This window comes from Urocampus carinirostris, chromosome 1, assembly GCF_059441175.1.
Source record: "Urocampus carinirostris isolate Australia breed hairy pipefish chromosome 1, RoL_Ucar_1.0, whole genome shotgun sequence".
Lineage (NCBI taxonomy): Eukaryota > Metazoa > Chordata > Actinopteri > Syngnathiformes > Syngnathidae > Urocampus > Urocampus carinirostris.
The window spans coordinates 5,703,348-5,729,865 of NC_142349.1; the positions used below are offsets into that span (position 1 = coordinate 5,703,348).

At 38.3% G+C, this 26,518-nt stretch overlaps 1 protein-coding gene and 1 long non-coding RNA gene across 2 annotated transcripts in view; both read left to right on the forward strand.

Annotated features, from left to right (window-relative positions):
- The window catches only part of lrrc24 (leucine rich repeat containing 24), a 322,288-nt gene that overhangs the window by 109,657 nt on the left and 186,113 nt on the right, over positions 1 to 26,518 (forward strand). The gene's annotated exons all lie outside the window — the stretch shown is intronic.
- Positions 1,754 to 26,439, forward strand: LOC148373333 (uncharacterized). Its single transcript, XR_015852712.1, has 3 exons — positions 1,754 to 1,834; positions 3,526 to 3,644; positions 26,200 to 26,439. It is a non-coding gene; the product is annotated as an uncharacterized LOC148373333 (long non-coding RNA).

The following is a 26,518-nucleotide window of genomic DNA, read 5'->3' on the forward strand; positions in this document are numbered from 1 at the left end:
GGAGTCAGAGTCAAAAATGCTTGCCTTCTGAAAACAGAGGTTCGCTGATGGACTGACAACAGGCGGGTGAAAGGACTGAGCTTAAGTAGGATGGGGAACCAATCAGGTAACCAGCAGCAGCTGGCGCCAAATGAGCGGGCACAGGTGAGTGTAATGAGTAATCATTACAGCTATAAGACAACATCATTTTTTTTTTCGTAGACTTAGTTTAACGTAATTCAGATGTTGTTTTATTCACTGGAAATCAGTCACATACTTTGCCAGTAAAATTATCTATGTGCTGCTGTATTTTTTTACAGTAATAATCTGGTAACTGCTGCTGCCAGCGTTTTCCTGTACAAACGATTTTCTCTTTTACAGTGTAAAAAGTTCTGTAAAGGGGAATTCATCCCAATAATCCTGCACACTTCCAACATAAGTTCACACTGAGCCAATTGAAGTACATCTTACCTATTCTTTGAAATTTTACACAGTCTTTAAAACTTAATCACTCAATGATAATACTAAGGTTCACAAAAATACCCGAGGCTCACAATGATGAAATGAAATGAAATGATCTGCATTTCTATAGCGCTTTTCAAGTCAATGACTTCCCAAAGCGCTTTACATTGTGCTTCACATTTCCCAATAGCAGCCGTGATCTGTGCAGCCATGTAAGGCGCTAACCTGCTTATTGGGGGTTCAGTGTCTTACCCAAGGACACTTCGACGAGTAACAAGGACAAGCCGGGATTCGAACTGGGATCCCTTAATCCTAAAACGATCGCTCTAGATCCTGAGCTACTGCCGCCCCAATGATCGACCGTTATTTGTCACTTTTCAAGGATTACATTAAAATTACAAAAATAAAAATAGTTAATGTACAGTATAGCTTTTTCCCTTTCCCATAAAAAGACAAAACCAAAAAACGTGACAACAGGCATTGTAACCTTTGAAATCATATAAATGCTAACCCCTCTGTAAAATGTTTCTTATGGGCATGGTTACTCTGTGTGTCTATTATCTCCCGTGTCTTTAAACAAGTTTGTTTTACAATGTCGCAGTTTTTATCAATAGAAAGTTGCAACATCGACCCTGTTTAGTATTCAGGCGTGTGGGCTACAGTAATCCTGTGTTTTTTTGCAGTTACAGTCCAAAACCTGTGAAATAGAAACATTTATTCATTCATTCATTTGTTTATTCATCCATAAATACTCAAGAACAAACCCAATTTACAGACTCAAGTATTTGCTTAACAAATACAACTTATGGACTTTATAAACTTTTTTTTTCCAAAATAACTTGTCATATTATAATTTTAAATATAATCATTCTGTTTTATTGCACAACTGTATTGATCAAGGACCTGATCCTCTTTAAATGATTCTTTATTACATTTGTTCTTACAAGCTCCTTCCTTCCTTCCTTCCTTCCTTCCTTCCTTCCTTCCTTCCTTCCTTCCTTCCTTCCTTCCTTCCTTCCGTCTTTTCTTCCTTCCTTCATTCCTTCCTTCCTTCCTTTATTCCTTCCTTCCTTCCTTTCTGCAAGCCTGCCTGCCTTCCTTCCTTCCCTCCTCCCTCCCTCCTTCCTTCCTTCCTTCATTCCTTCCTACATTCATACTTTCTTCCAGTCACAAGGTTGGAATACTGACGTTACGCTACTTTGCTCACGTGTCTTATGTCGTGCTTTCCATGAATGCAACATAAGCGCGCCTCACAATGGTCAGAGCCCTCACCCTAGCTGCCCCCTATTCTCCCACTCCCCAATTCTCTCACACTACCTTCTGACCATCTGCGCCTCAGCAGCGTCACACAAATAATTGTCTTTCTTATCCGATCTCTCCTAAAAAATACAAGGTAAAGCCCCAAACCTGCATGCCAAAGCCTCACAGAGTCATGCCATTGTTTGTTCTACATCTATCACCAAAATTCATTCACATCAGTATTGCGTTGCTGCGGCGACGTTTCCATGATCGGACAGCAGCCCCCGGCTACCACACCTGTCTGCAACATATTGCGTCGACTCATCCGCGTACTGTATCTTCAAAATGCTGTACCTTTCTCTTGTCTTTTGAATGAAAGCGAACACACGCACAGCACAAATGATTTGTAAGCGGGACCCAACATACATTGCATGAGGACAAAAGAATCAAGGATTCCAGCTGCTGCATTCAACCATCAAACGTGTGACGCACGCGATTAATTACTAGACGCTGGAGTTAATGGTTTGAGATATATTTGGAAATGGCATTTTTCGCATATTGCGTGGTTTTAATAATAGCAAGTCGGTCAATGCAACAGGAGACGACTAATCATCAGATAAAGCGTCCCTGGCAACTACTGATGGGAATTCCGGCTTTTTCTAGAGAAGCAGGTTCTTTCAGCTCGGCTCACTTGAAGGAACTGGCTTTTTTGGCTCACACACGGCTTTTCAGATATTAAACCCATTTAATACCAATTATTGTGTAACAAAGCACACAGGACTGCTTGAAATGGAAGGAAATGAGAAAAAAGGTACAACCGCCCCCCCCCCCCCCCCCCCCCCCAAAAAAAAAAATAGTTAAAAAAAAAACACACAAAAAAGTGAAAATAGAAAAGAACAAAACTAAAAAGGAGAGAGGAAGAAAGAAAAAAGCAAGAAAAAATGGAGGAAAAAGCCAGGAAAACAATAATATAAGAGAGGGAGAAAAAAAAATAGCACAAACATATAACCAAGAAGCTATGAAAAAATAAACAAAAGAAGAAAATGAAACAACAAGAGATAAGAAAAAAACACAAGAAAGAAAAAGAGATCGAAGCAAGCAATTTTTTATAGAAAGCCAGAATTTTTTTTTAAAAAGAAAGGGTGAAGAATTTTTCAAAAAGTTAGGGAAAAGGAAACAGAAGTTGAAAGAAAAGGAGAGCAAAAACACAGAAAAAAAAGAAAAAGAAGTAGAAAGGCTAGGGAAAAAAGAAGGAAAAGGACAGGGTTTTGTGGTGTCCCTCCAATTGGTATTTTCACAATAATAATGTTACAATATGCAAAAACTGAAGTCATTATTTGAAAACAAAATTCTACTAACAGCATGCATTTTTCACCCAGGGATCTTTTAACTCATTTTATCTTTTAACAGTAAGCAAATCTCAAATCTCAATTAAAAATATTGACTTTTCAGTGTAACAAAAAAACTAAAACCTTTGAAGGAAAAATAACCTGTTAATGTTTTGTTTTGTTTTAAAGACCTTTGCTGACCTATATCCCTAAAAGACACAGGAAACATATATTAAAATATTTACAGATATACATAAAATGATAGAATACAAATTTGTGAACCTTTATATACTCAACAAATTTAAAGTCAACAACACAGAATCCATGGGAAAATGCAAATCTACCAATAAAAAGGGGGAAAAAGCGTTTCCTATGGTAGTGTCCCTTGATTAGTTGGGAGTCGGCTCCTGACTTTTTTTTTCAAGAGTCGGCTCTTATGGTTGTTTCGTTTATCAATGACACATCGCTACTGCGCGTGCAAGAAACCTACAGTAAACATGCAAATTTCTCCTTTCAGTTGATATCAGAGTTGTAAAAAGGAGGAGCTTCTCTTAAAAGTGGGGGAGTCAAGATATGCAACTTTCAACAAATAAGTCATTGAAGAATGCGGGGCCACGTGGAGGAATCGTCATAACAGTAAGACATTTTTTTTAAAGAAGACATGTAAATGTATGCATTGCATGTATTTATGTATTAAGTTGCTGTTTCATATTTAGACCACAAAATTTTCTTTTTGTAGTCATATGCAAGTGTGTGTGTTCTTCGTCAAGTGTCGATAGGTGTCGCACAAAAATCTGTACAGAGAAAAACACACAAATGGTGATTCACATTGTGGGCTGGCGGTTTTACATTTGGTGGACAGAGAACATACCAACACTCCCTAATATGGAATGAAATCGTCTTTATTGTCATTTATTACAATGAAGTGCATGCATTTTTACAACGAGATTAGACGTGGCATTCTGGTATAAATGTTTAATAAAGACTTAGAATACAAACATCGGATTAAAAGCTATATATTGAGAGAAATAGGCATAAATAAACGTTGCGGTTTGCTGGGCCTGTTACTGAAAAAAAGTCATTGATAGCAATTATTTGTTATGATGGTGTCATAATAGTCTGTAGTTTCCAATAGTCTTTGACCTGTGCAGCCTTTTGAGACACTTTGTGATTAAGATTTTTACTGTACATTTTGTGTTCACGTTTGTCCGATTGATTGAGTTGGAGGTTGTTGCTATGCCACGCCCTCCTTCCGACCCGCTGCCTAACATTCACTACCGGAGAAGTTGAAGTGTGTTTACAGTTTTGTATGCTTGTTTTTTATTTCATGTTTTGTTTTACAATTTTGTTTGCTTGTTTAGAGTGGTGATCGCTCTGGGGAAGAAACAGTCTTTAAGCATGAATCTCTGAGCCAGAGTTAGTCTTGCACTTTAAAAACACTTTCGGTAAAAGTAAAGTTTGGTTCAAAAATAGACCAACCCAATACTTGGGTTAATTTGACCCAACGTCCAGTGTTACTTTGCAAAAACAACCACCGCAAGAACTGTCTACACTCTAACAATAGTTGGGTTAAAACAATCCAAATTTGGTCAAAAGATGGACCAACCACAGATGTGGGAATATTTGACCTAACAAAAAATAATTTTGTTAGGTCCAAAAAAAAAAAAAAATTGTTTGAAAAAAAAAAAAAAAAGGTTCATTTCATATTAAGCAGTCTGGGTCAAAATTATCCAAGTACTGGATCAGCCTTATTTTGTTCTAGTAGAATTCATGTTTTAAGGCAGTGGTCGTTTACCACAGGGCTGCAGACTGGTACCGGGCCATGGGTGAATTGGTACTAGGCAGAAAAAAATCCCCCAAAAAACATTCGTACATGAATACACACATGTCTTTTACTGAAGAAAACCCTCAAAATTTGGGTTTTGGATTAGTATCGCACCATAACTGAGGAATATTTCATAAGTCGACAAATATCGCTGATCTAATTTGCTAAGCATCGGATGTAACGCAAATCCAATCCTGATTGCAGCGGTGATAGTGCCTATTGCCAACTACCAGGTTATTAGAATAAGAGATGACCAATTAAAAGGCATTATAATTAATGTCATCATCATACTAGTTTTACTCACAGTGAGGTGTTGTACAACATTGTGATGGTTCATTATGAGAAACATTTCAGCCAAAACATGGTTGTACAACGTGGTAGATTGAGTAAAAATAGACTAATAATGAGAAAAAAAATCAAATGCCTTTTCCTCTGTTGTCATCGGTTAATAATGTTAATGCCGTAGCGCAAGCTGGCAATGTCCTCCAGACTAAACTGATGATTTTCTGGACTGTGTTAATGACTCTCTGTAAAGGTCTCATGTCTGCTTTCATGCACCCATCATACCACCTTGTGATGCTATGTACCAGTATGCCCTCTACTATGGCTCTGTAGAAAGACACAGCAGCCTTTGTTCATGAGGTTTTTTTCCTGAGAACTCCCAGGAAAGGGATGACAAACTTTAAAGTTTATGGCTTGAATTTACAGAGAAAACTCTAAATACTGTATTGTGATAATTAGTGAAGTGAAATCAAACAACGTTCATCGGAGTATCAGTCAAGCGAATGTAGGTCTCCTACGACTAAACTGGGCGGTCGAAGTAGAGTATGTCAACAGAAGTTGCACATGCATGAATGGTAGTAGATAAGCACAATCCTCACCAGATGCGCTCTCACACCCGTTCTATCATCAGTCACTCCGAAGGTTGCTAGCTGTTTCATCAAGGACTTGAATTGCAGTATGCTTTTAGAACATCATAGTCAAAATGCACTTAGACTGACATTCCCATAAACAGTGGTGAAAATGTTCAGACACATAATATAATCAGTGTCTTTAAATACATGATCAATTCTTTCCGGATTGGTTTTAAAATTAGCGTATATACATATGTCAACAACGTAGTGCCCTTGGTTTAGTGGTTGACTGGGCCTTATTTAACTGTACTTAGAGGTAAGATCGGGCCTAAAAAATTCAGCCCGACCCGACCCGAGTATATCAACAAGCCCGAAATAAACCCGTAAACACGAAGCTGTACTTCGGCCGTGAGCACTTCAGCACCGAACTTTGTGTTTTAGCTGAACTACGCAGCTTAGGGTTTACTTGGGGCCGAGTCCCTCAAATCAAGTCTGCACTGCAAGTGCAGCGCCTAAATGAACGGGATAGTGCCGAAGTGCGCACCTCGGCGTCAAGTAATATAAAGTAATATTAAAAAGAGCGAGCGAATAGTTAGTCCCTGTGTGCCCTGCGACTGACTGGCAACCAGTTCAGGGTGTCCCCTGCCCACTGCCCGGAGACGGCTGGGATGGGCTCCAGCACCCCCGCGACCCTACTGAGGATAAACGGTACGGATAATGGATGGATGGATGGTTGGATGGATGGACTATTCAGTAAGACAAACAAATAAACTATGTAATACAAGAATAAACTTCACATTCGTTATGTAAAACACATTGAATGCAAAACACAGGAAATATAAATTGAAACATTCACAGATGTAAAAAGAATAAAACCTAAAACAATGTTAACTGTATTTTACTCAACAAATATAGAGTCAACAACACAGAATCCCTGGAGATTGGAAATAGAAAATAATTAAGCCGGTTTGGTCACGAACCAGACATCACCAATTCAGACTGGAGTGAAGGCGTAGGTGTAAACTACACCGTCCGCCACTTCTAATAACTGTGACTTGGTAATAACTCAGTAATAACGTAGTAACAACATAGTAATAAAGATGTTATTTTAGAAATGCATATCAAACTGGTACCCCTTTGTACAAATCACTAACGAAAAATTAGCTTTTAGTTTCAAAAGGTTGGTACCCCCTGTTGTCAAGCACATTCAGGGATTGGTTAAGAGGATGCTTGACAATTGGATAAAAGTCTTCTTTTCCACAAAGAAAACTATCAAGGAGTCTCTGAAGGACAGTCTCTGCATGGTGCTGATTATCCGCCAAGGATTAGAATGTTGTACGGGTAAACAAAGACCCACTGATGATTCTAACAAAGACCCAGTGATGAATCTGATCACCAAGATTTTTTAAGGCACTACAAATTCGTTGATCAGGCCCAAGGGCATCACTCGGTGGTCTTTGGTGGTATATACCACATTTCCAGTTCTCTATGGAGTCTGCTTAAATGGACAGCATTATTGGACCAGTACACATTTGTTAAGTTAGATCTCTTCAGAATTTACAGGCCATTCTCCAGCATGTTTATATTACTCAATCTCTTCCGTCTCGCGAGTAAAATAATAAATAAAACACTTTTCACAGATTTATAATAACATTTTTGAACAAACTGGATTTAACTGTGTTTTACTTCTTTGTGTTTGCATTTCAAAATAGCATTGCCCACGGGATTTTGATGTATGATGCTACATCTGAATCATTAACTCAGGAATGATTTTTTAAAGTGTAATAAGGTAAAAATTAATACAAAACAGGGTGCATTTCCAATGGTATTTTAAAAAGTTCATTAAAAAAATTCTCCTATTTTAGAGAGGGGAGAACTCCATACATCAGGGGTTAGGAACCACTTTCAAAGAGCCATAAAACCCCAAAATATTTACATTTTATATTTTAAGACAAAACACTCCCATACACGCTCTACAGACAAAGGCAAAATCTTTTTATCGTGTGATCTTTAATGATTTGTTAACATCTATGAAATAATCATAATGTCTGAGTCCGTGTGTCCCATATCGATATAAATATTCAACTTAAAATGTGTCTACCTCCTGCAGTTACTTAAAAGTGTTAAGACTGATTTTTATTCTAAATAAATAAATTGGCTTTGCTAGAGCGTTTGACTGTTTAAAGTTTGTTCTGTTGCTTTTGATCATAAAATATCTCAACAATGAACAAAGATTGTTTATTGAGTTTCCATATCAATTATTATCTATCAATTTACAGTCCAAACAGGCTATGTTGGTGTGACACGTTGACTGTAAACTGTAGTTAAAATTGTGTCTCATATACTGGACCGGAGCCATGAGCTGTCAGTATTGTCTTGGCTCTGCACGTGCGACAATGAACTCCGCATATAACAATACAGTCATATGTACTCATGTAAAAAGCCATACATGGCTTGCGAGCCACAGGTTCTCGACCCCTTCCATGCATGTAATCGATGATTACTCAAGGGTTGAGAAATAGTATCCCTAAAATAACTATGACATACAGAAACATTTCTTAAATTACTGGAGTTTCCATTTATATTTCAATATTTATACTGCTAGCTCAAATGATGTTGTACAGCAGACATGGATTAGCTATTCATAGGTTGTACTGGTTCATTAATGTCCATACAAAGCAGACTGAGGAGATCATTTCTTCCTCATGCCATGAGGCTCTCTAAATCCACCTCAGGGAGTAAAAGCCCATATTAAACCACCCCCCACATTGCATATCACCCTATTTTTATCACAGTGTGTATTTTATGTAGCACTATTTAAATACTCTATATCAGCACCTTACATTGGGTATTTATGTATTATATTCCTTTTACTTTATTATTGTTTTATTTTCAACACAAGGATACTGCTGGAAGCGTGAATTTCCCTACGAGGATAAATAAAGTATCTATCTGTCTATCTATCTATCTATCTATCTATCTATCTATCTATCTATCTATCTATCTATCTATCTATCTATCTATCTATCTATCTATCTATCTATCTATCTATCTATCTATCTATCTATCTATCTATCTATCTATCTATCTATCTATCTATCTATCTATCTATCTATCTATCTATCTATCTATCTATCTATCTATCTATCTATCTATCTATCTATCTATCTATCTATCTATCTATCTATCTATCTATCTATCTATCTATCTATCTATCTATCTATCTATCTATCTATCTATCTATCTATCTATCTATCTATCTATCTATCTATCTATGTAATAACCTTGATCACATCATAATAAATAAAATATTAATTTCATTCCACATTTATTTAAATGTAGCAAATGCAATGCATTTACCGTATTTTCAGCACTATAAGGCGCACCTAAAAGCCTCTATTTTTTCAAAATCTGACCATGCGCCTTATAATACAGTGCGCCTTATTTATGGATCAATATTAAGTCGCAAAGTCTTGCAACTAATGCAGCAGCCGCCGACTAGATTTCCCCCCGAACGCCAAGTAGTCCGCGTTGTATGCTGGGATTTATTTACCGGCGTTTCATTGGCTAACCAATGTGTCAATCATCAGTTGAATCGATCACTATTGGCTAAAGTCATTCGGAGGTAAAGGGGGCGGATCCTTTTTATCATTTACAGGCTGGCATAGGCTAAAGCGCCAAAACAAAGCCTGCAATTGGCCGAAAAAGATGAATGTGAATAGCAGGTTCACATTTGACGGTTGACGGCATAGAGAAAACAGTATTTTACTATTCTGTACTGAACTTGTAAATATTTTTCTCTCCTGGATTTACTACACTCACGGATATAAGAGGACCATGGTTGCACATCATTATTGAACACAACGACTTCGGTGAGCTACTCCGGCTATATATTTTCCCTGTATCTTGTTTTAGACTGAACTCGATGTTTCTGTGATAAGCGGTGCAGATAATGGATGGAATGGAGTGTCTATTTTTAAATTAAACTCAATTCCAAGTGTTTATTGTCATATGCACAGTAAAGTTGCGAGCGAAAAAGAAAATAGAAACTAAGGAATGGTTGGCATTTCTTGAATCCCAAGACTTTAACCTTCCGAATGATATTTGGAACGATGCATTTGAGTGACATCGTACGTACACCGCATCCGCACGTGTCTATGACACGTATTTGCTTCTTTGCAAGCTTTCGGAATGTTAAGGGGGTAATAAGTTGGACTGAACTATCTGACTGTTTTGTCGACGTTCCCATTGTAGCGCCTTATAATCCGGTGCGTCTTATGTTTGTCAAATATAGTACCAAAAACCATTTTTTCGGGGTGCGCCCTATAACCCGGTGCGCCTTATAGTGCGGAAAATACGGTAATATGCAGAGCTGCTTTGACATCCGATAACATCTAGCGAAACATGGCCAACCGACCAAGACTGGCCGTTGCATTATTGTGTTAGCCCAGTGCAGTTTGGTCGGATTGGTTTGGTGTCAGTGACCTACTTCCAATGGTACTTTAAGCAATCAAATCAGAAGATTATGCTCTACTGGGCAGGGCCGGCCCGAGCCTTCATGGGGCCCTAAGAGAAATTAGACTTTGGGCCCCTTATTACTTGATCATTCGCATACCTACTAGAACTCATTCCATGTTCTAATCCAGGGGTGTGCAATCATTTGTAGTCGGGGGCCACATCGGGTTCAAAAGTTTTGGCCAAGTTGTTGGAAAAAGATCTGGGAATAAATATATATGCAGACATTTACATGATATAGTTCTTTTGAACTAGACTAGTCCAATCAAGTTAAAGTAAAATAATATATAAGGTCGCTGTTTTAAGCACTTCATTTGATATTTAGTTTTCAAGCGTTACAGTAGTTGTACTTAAAAAAAATATTTTTTCGTATATTTCACTTCAAGTTCAGTAGTTGTTTTGTAGTTTTACTCTATTTTTACTTTTGTACGATTTCTGCAGTAGTTTTTTTGGTAGTTTTTCCATATTACTAAATTCATAGTATTTGTGTCGTATTTTTTGTAGATTGTTGCATTTCATTCGTATTTTTGTAGTATTACAATACTTTAATGATTTTGGTGTTTTTATAGAATTACTCTATTATTATTTTATTAGTATTTTTGTACCATTTCTGTTGTATTTTGTAGTATTTATATAGTAATGTTATTGATGTACATCTGTAATACTTTTGTTGTAAAGTATTACTGTTGTTTTATTGTTGTAGTATTTTTGATTGGATTTCCATTGCAGGATTTTTGGAGTATCGCTCTCGTTGTATTTCTGCAGTAATGTCACGACCGGAACAAGCACTTGTGTAACGTTTCACACAATGCTTTATCAAGGGATAGAGAAAGTCAGGGTGAGAGGCAAAAGACAGCAATCTGATGCTCGCTGGGCAGGAGGAGCTGGAAGCCCTCGCGGCCGGTGACAGGTGGCAAGTCAGGTAGCTCGTACAGATAAAGAAGCGTGGTCGTGGATCAGAAGCAAGTCGGGTAGCCGGGACAGGAGAACGAAGCGTGGTCAGGGATTGGAAGCCAGTCGGGTAGCCGGGACAGGGGATTTATACAGGAAACAGGGGACAGAATCAGGCCGGATACAGGAACAGGTCGGGATCAAAATGGGAGCCAGAGTCAAAAAGTGCTTGCCTTGCATCAGCTGAAGTTCGCTGACAGACTGACAAAGAGTGACGTAGAATGAAGTGCTTAAATAGGGAGAGGGGTAATTAGGAAATGAGTGGCAGCTGGGGCTGAAATAGTGAGCGCAGGTGACTATTTAGAGGGCAAGTAACAGAATCGTGACAAGTAATACTTCTGTGGTAGTATTTCTGTAGTAATATTTTTCTGGTGGTGTTCTGTAATACATTATTATGAAATTGTATTCTTGTAGTATTTCTGTAGATGTATTTTTGATGTATTTCCAAAGCAGTATTTTTGTAATTTTTTATAGTATTCCCATAGAATTGCTTTCGTCATATTTCTTTAGTATTTTGTAATATTGCTGTAGTTGTGATTTTTTAGTAATTCTGGGGTAATATTTATTTCGTATTTTGTGTCATGTTATTTTTGTAGTTAAAAGTTTACTGCTCGTTGAGGGCCCCTAGTCGTTGTGGGGCCCTAAGCAGCCGTTTTGCAGGCTTATACTCTGCTCCTGGGGACGTTACCGTGTATCCATGTGAATAACACGTCATCAATTCCGCAGTAGATCAATTCTACTGTAGTTATTCTGCTGAGTATTTGACTATTACTACAAAGCCCATCAAAGTGCATTCTTTCACTACTCAATTCAAAACATGTACAGTAATCCCTTGCTTTATCGCTGTTTACTTTCCACAGTTTCACTACTTTGTAGGTTTTCATTAAGTATTGTGTTCTGCGATCTGATTGGCTAAACAATGGTCCTCCCTCTTTTCTGATTGTGTCTGCGTATTAATGACGTTGCAGTCTGAATTGTACACCTTCATAAAATCACTTGACAAACATACATTATGTATGCACAAATTATATCAGACTTAAGGTATATAAAAAACCACCATGTCAACAATACGCACTGGACTAACAAAAGCACCAAAAGGCAGAGGAAGATGCTTCTTCTCGCTAACAAAGGCTCTTTAGTGCTCCCTAGGCCTAGTGGCTCCCTGGTGCTCTCTCACGAAATGTTTAAAAACAAAAACGTTAATGGTTTCTGTAAAAGGGCAGACAGAACACATTCTCCGCCATTCCAATGAATACAGATAGTATGGATGGATAAGGTATGTGTTTCCGTCCTTATGAAGCTCATATAAGGCTCTACTTTTTGCAGCTTCAGATGTAATACTTTTTTGTTTTTTTCTTAACCCTAAAGAATCTTTCAACATTTTGGGTTGCCGGTGTTGTGCCGAGAAATGCACCCCTGCCGAGATTTGCATCCCGCAGCTACTATAACCACTTTTACCTCGTTTTATCTCACTTTTATATCACTTTTCGGGAATGTAATGGCAAACATATAACCAAAACCACTTCGTCTTGCATTTGTTGGGAACGTAATACAACATAAACCATTCCGTCTTTGTATTTGTTGTGAATGTAATCAAACGGTAATGCACACCGTATATAAATCACTTTTGAGCAAGTAACATGTTTATTTTGCCCTTTTCTACTCAAATCGCTCGTATTGAAACTGTTATGCAATCTACCATAAAGCTTATTTTTAGTTTGAACAATTTTTATTGACACTTTTAACAGCAAATAAACATATTCACATTATGCTGAAATGAACTGTCAAATCAACAGATAAACGGGAGACGAACGCGTCTGATTTCTTCTCATCGCCAAACGAGACGTAACACGTCAATAATTGTATTTTACTTGAATAAACAGATCATCCCGTGCCTAACATTGTCACAACAACGGTGACATTTTTTTCTAGTACAAATGAATCAACGTCACGGGATGCAAATTTCGGAAGGAGTGCATTTCTCGGCATGACACCGGCCAGAAAGTGAATGCAGTTTTACGTAATTTCCACGTGATGGCGACAGTATCGTGCGAAGTAAAGTGGATCGTGTCCTTAATACAGTTGTGCAATAAAGCGGCAAGATTATTTTAAAAATTATAATTCGATTTTACTATTCGTAGAAAAAAGTGTGTATAATGTACAGTACTTTTATTTGTTGAAAACATTCTTGAGCCTTTAAATGTTTTTCCCTTTTAGTTTTATGTATAATAAAGTAATAGATTAGTTAATAAATAAATGTATGAGTGAATAAATAGATAAATAAATACACAAATAAATAAATAAATAAATAGATAAGTAAATAAGATTATCTATCTAGACTATCATTTCAATATAGATTTGCGTGTGCGTGTGTGCGTGTGTTTGCGCGTGTGCGTGTGTATGTTCGTGTCAGTATATGGTTTATTGCCTCAAAACCGACTGAATCGATTTTCATGAACATTTACACAGTACCACTTTAGGCCGCTTTTGTACCTAGGGACAAAGCACCACCATTAAATACCATTAAAAAGTCATGTCAAGTCAAGTCATGTTTATTTGTATAGCCCTGAATCACAAAGAGTCTCCAAGGCTGCACAGGCCACAGATTATTGCAAACAACAGATTATTATGACACCATCCCCTGATCTAAAACATACATGAGGGCAAATTATACACAGATATTGTGAACATAAAATATAAGTTATTCATATGCTGTGGAAAAGAAGTGTGTTTTACGTTTAGATTTTAACATTTCCACTGAGGTTGCATATCGAATCTCAGGCGGAAGAGCATTCCACAGCACCGGGGCTTGAATGGAGAATGCTCTTGAACCTGCGGATTTCTTCTTGGCTCTTGGGATCATAGTAAACCAGCAAAATCGATAAACATCTGTTTCGCGTACAAGCGGCTCTAGAGCTGCATGCCGTCATACTGCCCTTTGGCACTCCCTAGTGGCTCTCTGGCACTTTGTCAACAAACAACGGCCCCATCAACCATGCTTAACTAGAATGCCCGCAGCGTCAAGCCTCGCAACGTCAAGCCGGGAAACGACAAGCTCCGCAACGCTAGGCCATTTTGCTTGTAAAAGAATAAATAGAAATTTGGACTTCTTGGGTTTTGACTTTCGTGGGACCTTTTCGGAACGCAACACCCGCGAAAAACGAGGGATTACTGTACTCTTGATTATAAGTTTTTCCTGGAATGATTGGTAACCAGTGTTGGGGACATTACTTTGAAAAGGAATTCGTTATAGTTACTCACTACTTCTTCCAAAAAGTAACCGAGTCAGTAACTACATAACTCGATAGTAAAATTATCTACTTACCAGGGAGAGTAACTAACAATTTCTGTTACTTTAAACAGAAGTAGTTGTACGATAAATAATCTGAAATTTTCTGAGCAGAATTCGAGTCTGTTGAATAGAGAAGAAGAGACCTTGTATGGAACCTTGTAATATTTATTGCACCTCAACGGTAGCAGATTTTTTTCTACATTTAAAGTGTGACAAAAATTAACAGTAAACAAAACACAAAATTAAAAATCAGTAGTTAACAACATAAATAAATAAAATCTAATTCTCACAAACTGAGACTCCTGGTCGAGTAGACTTTGGCAACGGGATTTAAAATATTATCTTCACAACAAAACAGCATAAAGTGAGTTTCAATCTGTAGCATGAATCACAATCTCAAGTCAGACAACTGGTCAAGTAGACACATGCTACTGTGCCTCAAATATTTTTCGCACAACAAAAGTAAACAGTTTAACCATAAAATACACAACGGCGTGCGTTTAACACTGCAGTGTAAATCTAATAACCTGACACAAATGAGACAAACTTCTGTTCTTCTTCCATTATGTATCTAGCCAACCAGACTTCCATACCCCTTCTCAAACAAGTGAGTGTATCTGAGCAGCAGAACCTACTCAAACTTCACGTCAGATAGCTTGTTTCTCAACACAAAATATACTCAAACCAAGGGTTAACAACAAAACAGCTTTCCCATGGTGCAGCTTAGCATAGCGGTCAAAAAAGCTCACGATACAAGCGTTGCTATATTTATACAGTACCATATTAACATGTATGGACAAAACCAGGATATTTATGAATGGCACACATCTCAAAGATACAGGGATGACAAATAAACACAGCAGGGTAGACTCGCTAACCGCCGATTGGTTCTTCAATTTATTCAAAGTAACGAGCCACTTTTGACCGTCGGTAACAGTAACGGCGTTGTAATGGCAGATCAATTAATTAGTTAGATTGCCCCATCACTGAAAAAAATAACGCCGTTAGCTAATGGCATTATTTGTAAAGATAAAGATGGTTGCGCACATAGACACAGTGGCTCGAAGCTCCTGGTATTTAGATATTTTTTTCGGCTTTGTTTTGTATTAATTCTCACTGTACGAACCATAAGTACAGCAGAGATAAACTTTTAAACCTAAACAGATGTTATCAACTGTCACCAGAATATTTTGCCTGCCCCAAGACATGAAATCCAAGCCCAGGCACATCAGCTACAGTGGGCTGAAAGAGGATGCGCTGCGAGTGGGGACTAAAGAGGGGCAACATGGAGGCGTGTGAGCCCGGCTAAAGGCTAACCCTTTTAAACCGCTACTCCCGACTATCTTCCTTTCCAATACGCGGTCGATGTGCTACAAACCAGATGAGATATCACAGCAGATGGCTACACGGAAAACACAAAACCATTGTTTGTACATGGCTTTCACCAAAACCTGGATGTACAACTCCATTCCAAATGTGGCTAGCGAGCTAACTAGCCACACGGCATACCGCACAGACAGGATGGCAGACTCTGGTAAAAAGATCGGCGGAGGACCATGCATTTACATAAGCATCTTCTGGTACACAAATGTTAAGGTAATGGAGAAACTGTAGCTGATAGGCAGAACTGTTATTGTTAAAGTGTTTTTAGTGTCCCACGGGAATTCACATCAGCCCTGATTGCAGATTGCTAGTGCTAAGTTAGTGTTAGTACAAGTGAGCAGCTGAATCAAAAACAGCCTGGTAGCATATCTGGACAGTGTTTTATTGCGGCTGGGGAATTTAATCAAGCAGATTTAAAATCAGTGCATGACAAATTCCACCCAAATGTAAAGTGTGCTACCAGAGGAGCTAGAACTTTAGAACCGGTGTATACTAAAATACCAGAGGCATACACAGCCCAGGCCTCCCCTTAATGCATCTACCAGACAACCTTTTCTTTTGCTTCATCCAAAATATACAACAAAAATCAAGAGCGTTGGGATTAAAACAAAGAAGGAGAATATGGCTTCAGGATGCTGTTCCTATGTGGCAGGACTGTTTCCACCACACAGACTGGGATATTTTAAATGAACAGAGCAACTCTGCTGTCCTGGATTAAATATTTTTCTGCATGGCACATTCTGGAAACAGTTCTGTGTTTTTCTAAACACACAACCATGGATGACACACAGTGTTAAACAACTGATAAAAGTAAGGGACACTGCTTTCCACTTGGGTGACCAGGAGGTATACAGCATTGTTAGGGCTGACCTCAGGACTGCCAAAATTATGTTAACACCACTGCGTATTGAGGCCAGGTTTGAAAACACCAACCCAAGGCAGGTCTGGGCAGGAGTCAGGGCCATTACAGACTACAAGAGGAAATATTATCAACTTCTTCTTTTGACAGGGACAACACTGACCCTGCCTTGACCCACAACCAAATTTCATACAGGGAGAACCAGTCAACTGAGGATGCCATTGCCACGGTGCTGAACCAATTACACTTGGAGCACAGAAATACCTATGCATGGCTCCTCTTTGTGAACAGACTGCTTCGCCTCCTCCAAGGCCAACCTTATATCAAGTTTTCAGACAAATTACAGGACAAAGGTGCAACATCTGTAGTCATGGTGTAAAAACAACAACCTGGTTCCAAACACCCAAAAGACCAAGGAGATTAGGGTGGATTTTGGGAAAAAGCACATCAAACATCAGACTCTCATTATTGGTAACAAAGAGCTAGAGAGGGTGAGAAGTTTTAAATTCATGGGGGTAACAGAGACTGAAGACCTGTCCTGGGGGGACCATACTGTTTGTTTCGGCAGTGAGAAAAGCACAACAGCGCCTCTACTACCTGAGGAAGCTGAGTCACAACCCTGAAGGCAAACTTTTACAGCCGCGCCATAAGCAGTGTACATATGTACGGACGCTAAGTGTTGTTCTCCAGCTGCACTTAGGCTGACCAAAAGGGCTCCAGCAGGTGGTGAAAGCTGCCGGGAAAATTATTAGATCAACTCTCCCCAAGATCAGAACCCCCTACACCACCTGCTGTCTGAGAAGAGTCCACAACATCCTGCGGGACCAGCACCATCCTGCTCACCACCTCTTCCACCTGCTGTCCTCAGGGAGGAGATACCAGTCGATATAGGCCAGTACATCTCGACTGGCCATCAGGCTGTAAGGCTATTGAACTTAAATATTTATATCCAATTGACTAGACTGAGAGGGAGATATTGTAACTACAAGTACTTATGCAAAGAACTTGACTTAGTGACTCATATTTTAATCCTGTATACACAAATTTGAAGGAGACATAGTAACCACAAATTGTCATCAGGCGATTCAGTCAAAGTAAACCGTGAATGGGAATATCTTTGCATTCCAGGAACTTTGTTGCTCAAACTTTAGGGCGTAAACCTTTAGTCACCATATTGACATGGATTACATTCTGGCTCATGAATTTAGCAAGAATTTTAGAAGCCAGTCGCTTGCTGGGAAATTGGGTTATATTTAATTGGGGAAGCAGGACTTCTGGAGAATACAAAAATGTGTAATTCTAGTTCCATATAACATTCTGACATATTAGTCAGGGATACACAAAATATGAATGGAAAAATTGTAAACTTAAATACAGTATTGATGTCATGCTTCAGAAATATTCTTTTTTTTTTCGACGTGCATGATGTTGCAAGGCTAACTTTTGGACAGACGGAAGTGCTGATGTACAACAATTGTGTAACTACTCGGGGTGGGTGGATTATTCCAAATTTAGATAGAATCAATGCTAAGTCAGTACCATAATCAGATCAATATCATGTCTTCGGATCTATACCATCTCCCTATTTAATAATGTTGTTAGTGGGTCGTAAGTTTATACATAGATCATAACTTTCAAATTCAATCCATTTATGGTAGCACTTTATTTGCACTTCTGATTTATTTTTCAAAATAGTTTGCGTTGAAAGGTTCTGAACTACAGACTATAAGCCACACTTGATTACAAGAGACGCCTTCTGAAATAACCCCTTGTGAATTTTATTTTTACTTATATACACCGTATCAATCTACGAGTTGCATAAAATTAAAGAGAAGATAAAGAATGTACTTCATTGAACATTAAGGAATCTGGTTTCACAACTAAAATGAATCCATTCATTCATAAATGGTTACCATATGGAGAATTTCGTGGAATGTATTTACGGATTTATTTCCTGTATTTACGCCTCTACAGAGGTGCACTGGATTATAAAACGGACTTCGAATCTCTGGCAATTTTAGGCTTTTTGAATTCCCCTGAACTCGTTGCCAGCCAATAGCAGGGCACACCGAGACAGACAACTCACTCACTCGCTCATTCATACCTAGGGACAATTTGGAATTAACCTGAAATGCATGTTTTTGGAATGTGGGACGAAACCGGAGAGCCCGGAGGAAACCTACGCAAGCATGGGGAGAACATGCGAACTCTACACAGGAAGGTTCGATCTCATGACCTCAGAACTGTGCCGCACAAGTGCTAACCACTGCGCTGATTGGAAAATAGTGTCATGATTACTGATTAATTTCACCTGTTCCCGCTCATTTGGTGCCAGCCGCTGCTTCCTATCTGATTGGCTCCCTGTCCCTTTTTAAGCCCGGTTCCGTCAATCCCCTGTTTTCAGTCCATCCGCGAACCTCTGTTTATACAAGGCAAGCCTTTTACGCCTGTTCCGTTTCTGCTTCCGTTTGTCCCCGGCTACGACCTGTTTTTGATCCCTACTACGTCTACTCTCCCGTCCTGGCTTACGACTCGTTTCTGACCCCGACCACGCTTTGCTCCCCTAGTCCTGGCACCGACCATTTTTTTTCGTCCCTGAAACCGCCATCGGCCGCAAGATCAACTTCAGTGTTTCTGATTAAAATGTGAGTGTGAGTGCGAGAGCGACTTGCTTCCCGCGTCCAGCGAACACCGGATTGTGGGCGCAGCCCTTCCTCTTTCTTTCAATAAAACTTGTGGTAAATGTTACGCATTTGGGTCCTGTTTCCGTTCTGGTCCTGACAAAAATACGTTATTTTATTTGTCTCATTGACATTGTTATACAGTATTTGCACTTTTGTTTCATTGCTGCTTTTTTTGGTTCGGCCCTACTCACTTTTGTTCTGAAACTGATGTAATAGAACTAGCTTTCATTGTAGTTAGGTGTTTTAGTCGTCTGATGACGTTATTATACAATAGTCATATTTTCGTTACAATGCTACTTTTTTGGTTCACATTCGTGACTTTGGTTCTAAAACCGTTAGAGTAGATTTATATTTACTTTTTATACTGTTAAAGTTTGCATTTTAGTTAGCTTATACATTACAGAACCTTGTTGGTGTCTAAGATCTATGTGCTCTGTTTATCATGATTATAAAGTAACTCATGTACAGAGGGTTTCAATTATTCAACAATTATGACTTTTTCATCAAAAAGTGTCGGTATTGGATCGGTAGGGATCATTACTACCTTATTTTTATTTGAATCGGTTCAATACCATTATTCCCAGCATTGCCCACCACTATCAAAAAACAACATGAAACTAGTTTTTAAACATTTTCGACGGACAGTTTCCCTTGGGGCAGCACGGCAGAGCAGTGGTTAGCACACGTGCATCACAGTTCTCAGGTCATGAGATCGAATCTTCCTGTGTGGAGTTTGCATGTTCGCCCCGTGCCTGTGTGGGTTTCCTCCCTCATCCCAAAAACACGCATGTCGGGTTGGTTGGCCGGTCCAAATTGTCCCTAGGTTTGAATGAACGAGTGTGCTGTCTGTCTCTGCGTGTCCTGCGACTGGCTGGCAACCGGTTCAGGGTTTCCCCTGCCCACTGCCCGAGGATGGCTGGGATGTGCTCCAGCACCCCTGCGACCCTACTGAGGATAAGCGGTGCAAATAATGGATGGGTTTGCCTTGAAATTTGCTCTTTGTTTCAGAATAGCTTTATTATTAGGTTGTTAGTTTTTCTTTTTTTGAACATTTGTTATTTAAGTTATGCAGTTATCGAAGAGTGCAAAAAATCACATTAGCCAATGACCTCACAGCAGTATAATCGCTCGTAATTCTAGTCAAGTCAAGTCATTTTATTTGTATAGCCCTTAATCACAAAAAGTCTCAAAGGGCTTCACAGGTTATTACACAGACTATTTTTTCAGACTATTATTACACCATCCCCTGATCTGGAACCAACATGAGGGCAAGAAAAAACTCAAAAACCTCAACATGAGGAAAATGAAGAAACCTTGAGAAGGGACCGCACATGTGGCATCCCCCTTTCAGGATTACCAGACAGTAAAGGATGTTGCAATCACAAATAATACAGAGATATTGTCCAAGAAAAGTATAGGTTATTCATATGCTATAGAGTAGAAGTGTGTTTTAAGCTTAGATTTAAACATGAAAAACATTTAAAAATTCAAGTCAAGTCGCATTTAATTGTATAGCCCTCAATCACAAGATGTCTCAAAGGGGTGCACAGGTTACAATGACACCATCCCCTGATCTTAAACCAACATGCGGGCAAGGAAAAACTCAGACCCTCAGCACGAGGAAAATAAAAAACCCTGAGAAGGGGCCTCACAAGTGGTAATCCCCCTTCCAGGAAGACCAGGGTGCAAAAGTTTTAGCATTGGGTAACAGATCTCACCAAAACCTTTTGAAAATTTGACTTTTGCGGACACGCATTGGTATAGTTTATAGCCTGCTGTGTTTCTTTTTTCTTTTATTACTGCCCCTATCACTTTGAATTGTAATATTGTGTATTTCTTCACATAGTAATGATGAGAACTGTGTTTTACCATTGAAAGTTTGCGCTTGTAATAGGTTTATTTTTCTGAAATGACATACTTAAACCTTGAGGCCCCCACCTTAAAGTTTAAAAGAACAGTGTGTATTATTTTGCACCTCATAGTGGTACAAAAAGAGATTAATTTAAAAAACAATATTGATTGAAAAAAATAATCAAAAATAAACTCATATCTACGTGCATTTTTTTAGATACTCGAAAGATTTGCATTTATTTTAAATAAAATGAGCCTGACCACCTCATCAATCATGACACATAATACATACTTTCCCTTAATTATGGATTCATTTATTTATTTTCAAATTTCTCCAGTTCAAATAAAGAAAATATAAGTTAATAATCATGTATTTTGCAGAGCCACAAATGTAGCTGTGATTTACATACGTGATCTTGCGTGTGAATTTATCAAGCGATATGATTTCACATCTGAGATGAATCCATCTATAATTAAATACAGTATATTTGTTTTGGGGACAAATCTCTCCCCAAATAGGTGATGGGTAAAAATGACTACTAATCTGTAGTTTACAATTTCGGTTGGAGGAAGTTCTTCCCATTACAATTTACCACTGAGAAACGCTACCTTTCATAAAGCACTGTTTTGGTGTCGCATGCGCTTGTCCTCTTGGGTGCGACCTGTAGTGAGTGATGACGTTTCATAGGACAAAATTTGTTTTTACGGAACTAATATCAGCTGCAGTTAATCACGAGGAAGGAAGAAATGCCATGGCATAGGATAGCCACAAAGGGGCAGTGTTGGCGTCATTTTTAAGCAGACTTGTTGATAAACATGGCAACGTTTTCAAGCATCAACAAACACTTCACACAAAATTCAAGTGCTTCTTAATCCTTGAAAAAACATCATTAAAAACACGAGTTTTCAAGCATTTGTTCAAATGATTTATTTTCTATTGAATTTGCTATTTTTGTTTTGTTGGAGCTAGCCTGGTTTGGAAAATTTTGATATAATTTAAAACGGTGGGATGTTTTTCACAGAGCTTTTCTGGTGCAAAACTTGATTTTGCCCAACCCCACACAGGGCCTAGATTAGGCAGCCCCAAGTAAATTGAGTTTGAGACCCCCAGCATAATGTTTGCTATATGCTAGACATAATGGTTGACCGTGTCAGAAACAGAGGGCAAAACATTATTTTTTTTAGGACAGATTGTGTTAATCTTTTTCAACCAAGAATCCTTTTCTGCCAAGAAACACATCATGTTTTAGAGGAAGTTCAGTGTAATATCTGACTGCCACTCCTCCAGGGATTGTCCAATAGAGTCGCCTCCACTGCCCACACTTGCTTTGTGTACATACATATTAGCGGAGGCTACCAGGTTGCATGGAGCCACTTCACTCTCTGATCAGTCAGGTGCTGATGCTGAAGTTGCGCTTTTCTGTTCTTTGACTTCCTTCTTCAAACATTTAATGGTAAGATTGAGCTTTTTAACCTGTTTTTGTTCTGGATAACTTTTGACATGTTTAATCACGATGCCGTGGAGGGACGACCCACGACAAAAACATTTTTTCATCGCCTAATATTAATTTTGTCTGGGCTCAGTAATAAACCTCATTGTATTTTTTTCTTTTTTTTTCTTTTTGTGATTTTTTTTTATCGTTTACTTTAAAGGGAATTCATACCTGGTCCACCTGACACAATTCTCAATATATCAGATGATTATATCAATCCAGATAGTGAGTACGCGGCAAAAAACTTTTTTCTCATTTTATGTGCAGTATTTATTTCTGTCTAGCATGGACTGGTGTTAAACATTCACACCTAGCTTTTTTTTTTTAAACCAAAAGAAATTGGTATAAAAATAGTTTTCACTTTTAATCAACTCAATCTTTTGCGGTTGGATGCAATCGAATTAAAACAAGCCATTTTGTTATATGTGGCAGTATTTTTATTCCGATTTTGAATATTTCATGAGCTACCATCTGCTGGATAACTTTGCTTATTTTAAGGATTATGTGTCTTATTTTAATCGAAACAAGATATGATTCTTCACCAAAGCCATCACCACTCTAAACAAATGTGCAAAATTGTGAAAATACTGTACATTTCTTGAGACCTATGTGGAAATTATCATTACTGCTAATGTTATTGCACTTTTCATTGCACTCTTATTATAAATTGAGTGCAGTCTGTAAGCACTACATTGTAAATATTATATTCTACTAATTCTGACAGTCTTTTATCTTTTATCTTTAAAGTCTGTAATACATGTTTACCCTGGACTGACCTGTCTAATCTCATTGCATACCATGTTTCACCACGTTGATATAAAACACAATAAAGAAAAGTCTGTTCTATGCGCTAATTCTTAAATCTTACTTTTTTTTCTTTAAATGAGAAAAGACTTCTGGCAACAAGATATAAATATATGTTTTTACAGTGTATACAGTAATGTTTTGAAAAAGAGAAACCATTTCTGTAGATACTTTGGATATAAATCAGTGGTACAATGGTAGAGTATAGGTTAAAAACCCATCAAAGAAAGTGGTTTAAGTGTGTGAGTGTTTTTTTTCACACAGTTTAAATTGTGGTTCTGTTTCTACAAAAAATGTTGATGGTTTTGTGTCTGTGGAAGTACTTTAACAAATTCTTTAGCGGAAACTACAGAGCGCAAGAGCAAAAAAACAATGACGACAATTGTACTTAGAATAAGCAAAACTATAAAGATTAGCTTACTCTAAGCCTTTTTTATATTTGCAGAAAATATGTGACGTAATGACAAAATCTCTAACATCTACCATATCGGATCTCTTTTTTTAATTTCAGAGGATATTTTATCAAACAAATTTCACCCACAAAATAAGATGAGAGTAAAGTAAGAAACACGATAAGCAAAGTTTCCTGCAAATTTGTTTTTTTACTTGAAATCAGTCTGGAGACACCAAGTGGTCCTATAAAAGAGTTTTCGGCAGCCACCGGGCCGCGGACTGGTACCAGGGCTGGGCCGCACAGAAATAAATATACTTTTTTTAAAATGATGCCATATTTATCTGTGAATACACGCATTTTTCTTCACCCCCCAAAAATATCAAAGTTTGAGTGCACGTTAAACCAAAAATTTACGTCTGTATAGCACTGTAATTGAGAAACGATTTATCGGCCGTACAGTAACACTGACAACATTTCTTCAATACCCGACGGAACCGGAATCGAACTCATATTGCAGCAAAGAGAATCCTGAATCCTAACTACCGGGCTAATAAGATTGTATTCCACCAAAGACGATGCATTCGATTTAATCTCATTATCACACTATTTTTACATGCTGTGCCACATTGGACAACGTTGTATGGAGCATTATGGAAAGATTTCAGCCAGAACAAGGGTGTACAATGTGGTAGAGGGAGTGAAAATATTGTGCTGATGAGAGAACGTGTTATACCTTTTCCGATGTCATATACATTCTAGTGGTGTAATGATTACAAATGGATTTAGGCTTAATATTATTATTGTTATCAATATTGTTCTTGTCGACTCTATTATTTTTATTGTTATTATCAACATTATTGTTATCATTACTCACTCACTATTGTTATTATTGCCGACCACTGCTATACAATGTTGAGGCTCATTTTCAGTTGGATAACTTAAGTCTGGCTAGCTTTGGGGTGATGCTGCTTATCATTCCAATTCCACTCATATACAGCAGCAGTCAGTCCAAACGTTTCCCCCCAACAGTTAATCTTGTCGCACAAAAGGCCACTTTGTTATCGCAGCTGCTTTTCTTCTTTCAAAATGCAAATCTATTACTGCACGTTTGTGATTTGTTTTGTTGTTGTTTGTCTAAAGTCTAAGCTTTCCCATCCTATGCTCAAGTGTGCCTCATTTATATTTCATGGTCACTTTGTTTAAAGGGAGAGTGTGTAATATTTGGTAACTGGATGCCACTGTATTGTGTTGTGGAAGCAAAAACGAATATGAAGTTTACAAATGATAGAAAGGGGCTCTCTAATGTAGAGCCCCTTTAGGACAGCTGGGGTGCCCGCAGACGTGTTCTGAGAATAGCTCATAAGTGCTGGGTCATTGGGATTTTCTAGTAAAATTATTTTTTCAATGGTTGACTGAGTCTATATAACCTTACTTTCAACATTTAGACTGGTAGTAACATAGTGACAACATAGCTATAACATGAGGAGTTGTTTTAGAAATGCAATTCAAACCGGGTGTCCTTTGCAGTACTGTAATTGGTTACAAAAAGTAGCTCTCAACTTGAAAAATATTGGATACCCCTGTGATATATTGAGACTCAAAGTGACTAAACCTGGCATTTTGCTGAAACAGAAAGAAACGAAAAGAAAAAAGAAAAAACAGGGAAAAGGAGGGGAAAAAGAAGAACAAAAGAAAATAGAGAAAACAAAGACAAAAGGGAAAAGGAAAGAAAAATAACAAAAAATTAATTTTTGGGTACCCGTAGCAGCAAGATGACAGACATACCAGCTCCCTGTAGGTCAGGGTTGACAACCCAAAATGTAGATGAAAAAAAAAAAATTTAATTAAAGCTTTGAAGATTTAAAGCCTATATCAAACATTTTCGAAAATGCGCTATGCGGCCACTAGAGAGCGCCGGAAAAACACATGCGGCTCCAGACCGCTCGTTACTGACCCCAGTTCTAGGTGATCGTCGTGTTGCGTGAAATAAACACAAATTTCCCTACCTACGAAACTTTAAAAGAAATCACTTTTATGCTTGTTTGTGTACTTTTTAATTCAAATCAATACTGTTGCTTTTTTTCCTTTTTTACGAATGAAAGTTTTTTTTGAAACACTAAGGGCGCTAAATAATAAACATTGTCCCTTTAGGTAGACTTGGGGTCTTAAAAGTGACCAAGGGTCATACTTTTGCAAAGTGTCGCCGAAGTCTTTAAAACCCCCCCAAAAGCCTCATGCCTCAACTCACCCATCCCACTCTTTGCCTTTCACATGCTCTTTTCACAGCATAGAAAAGTTTCTGGATTAGAGCAGAATTAACACAAAGCGGCCACGCCACTCCAGCTACTTTCCCAAAGCGCACTCGAAGAGGCAGAGAGAGGACTGCGGTGCAGGGTGAAGACGTTGGATTCAACTCTTGATAGCTAGGGGCTACCGAGAGGCGTCTGAGAGAGGGAGGGGCCATCAGCGAGGCGGGGATCTTTCACTACAAGGTCCTGAAGGATGGAAGAAAAGCAGGTTGCTGGGATTCTGGTGAGTTTAGTGATCATATTTATACCGTTTTTCTTCATGAGTTGTTAACTGTCACTAAATAGTTAACTATCTA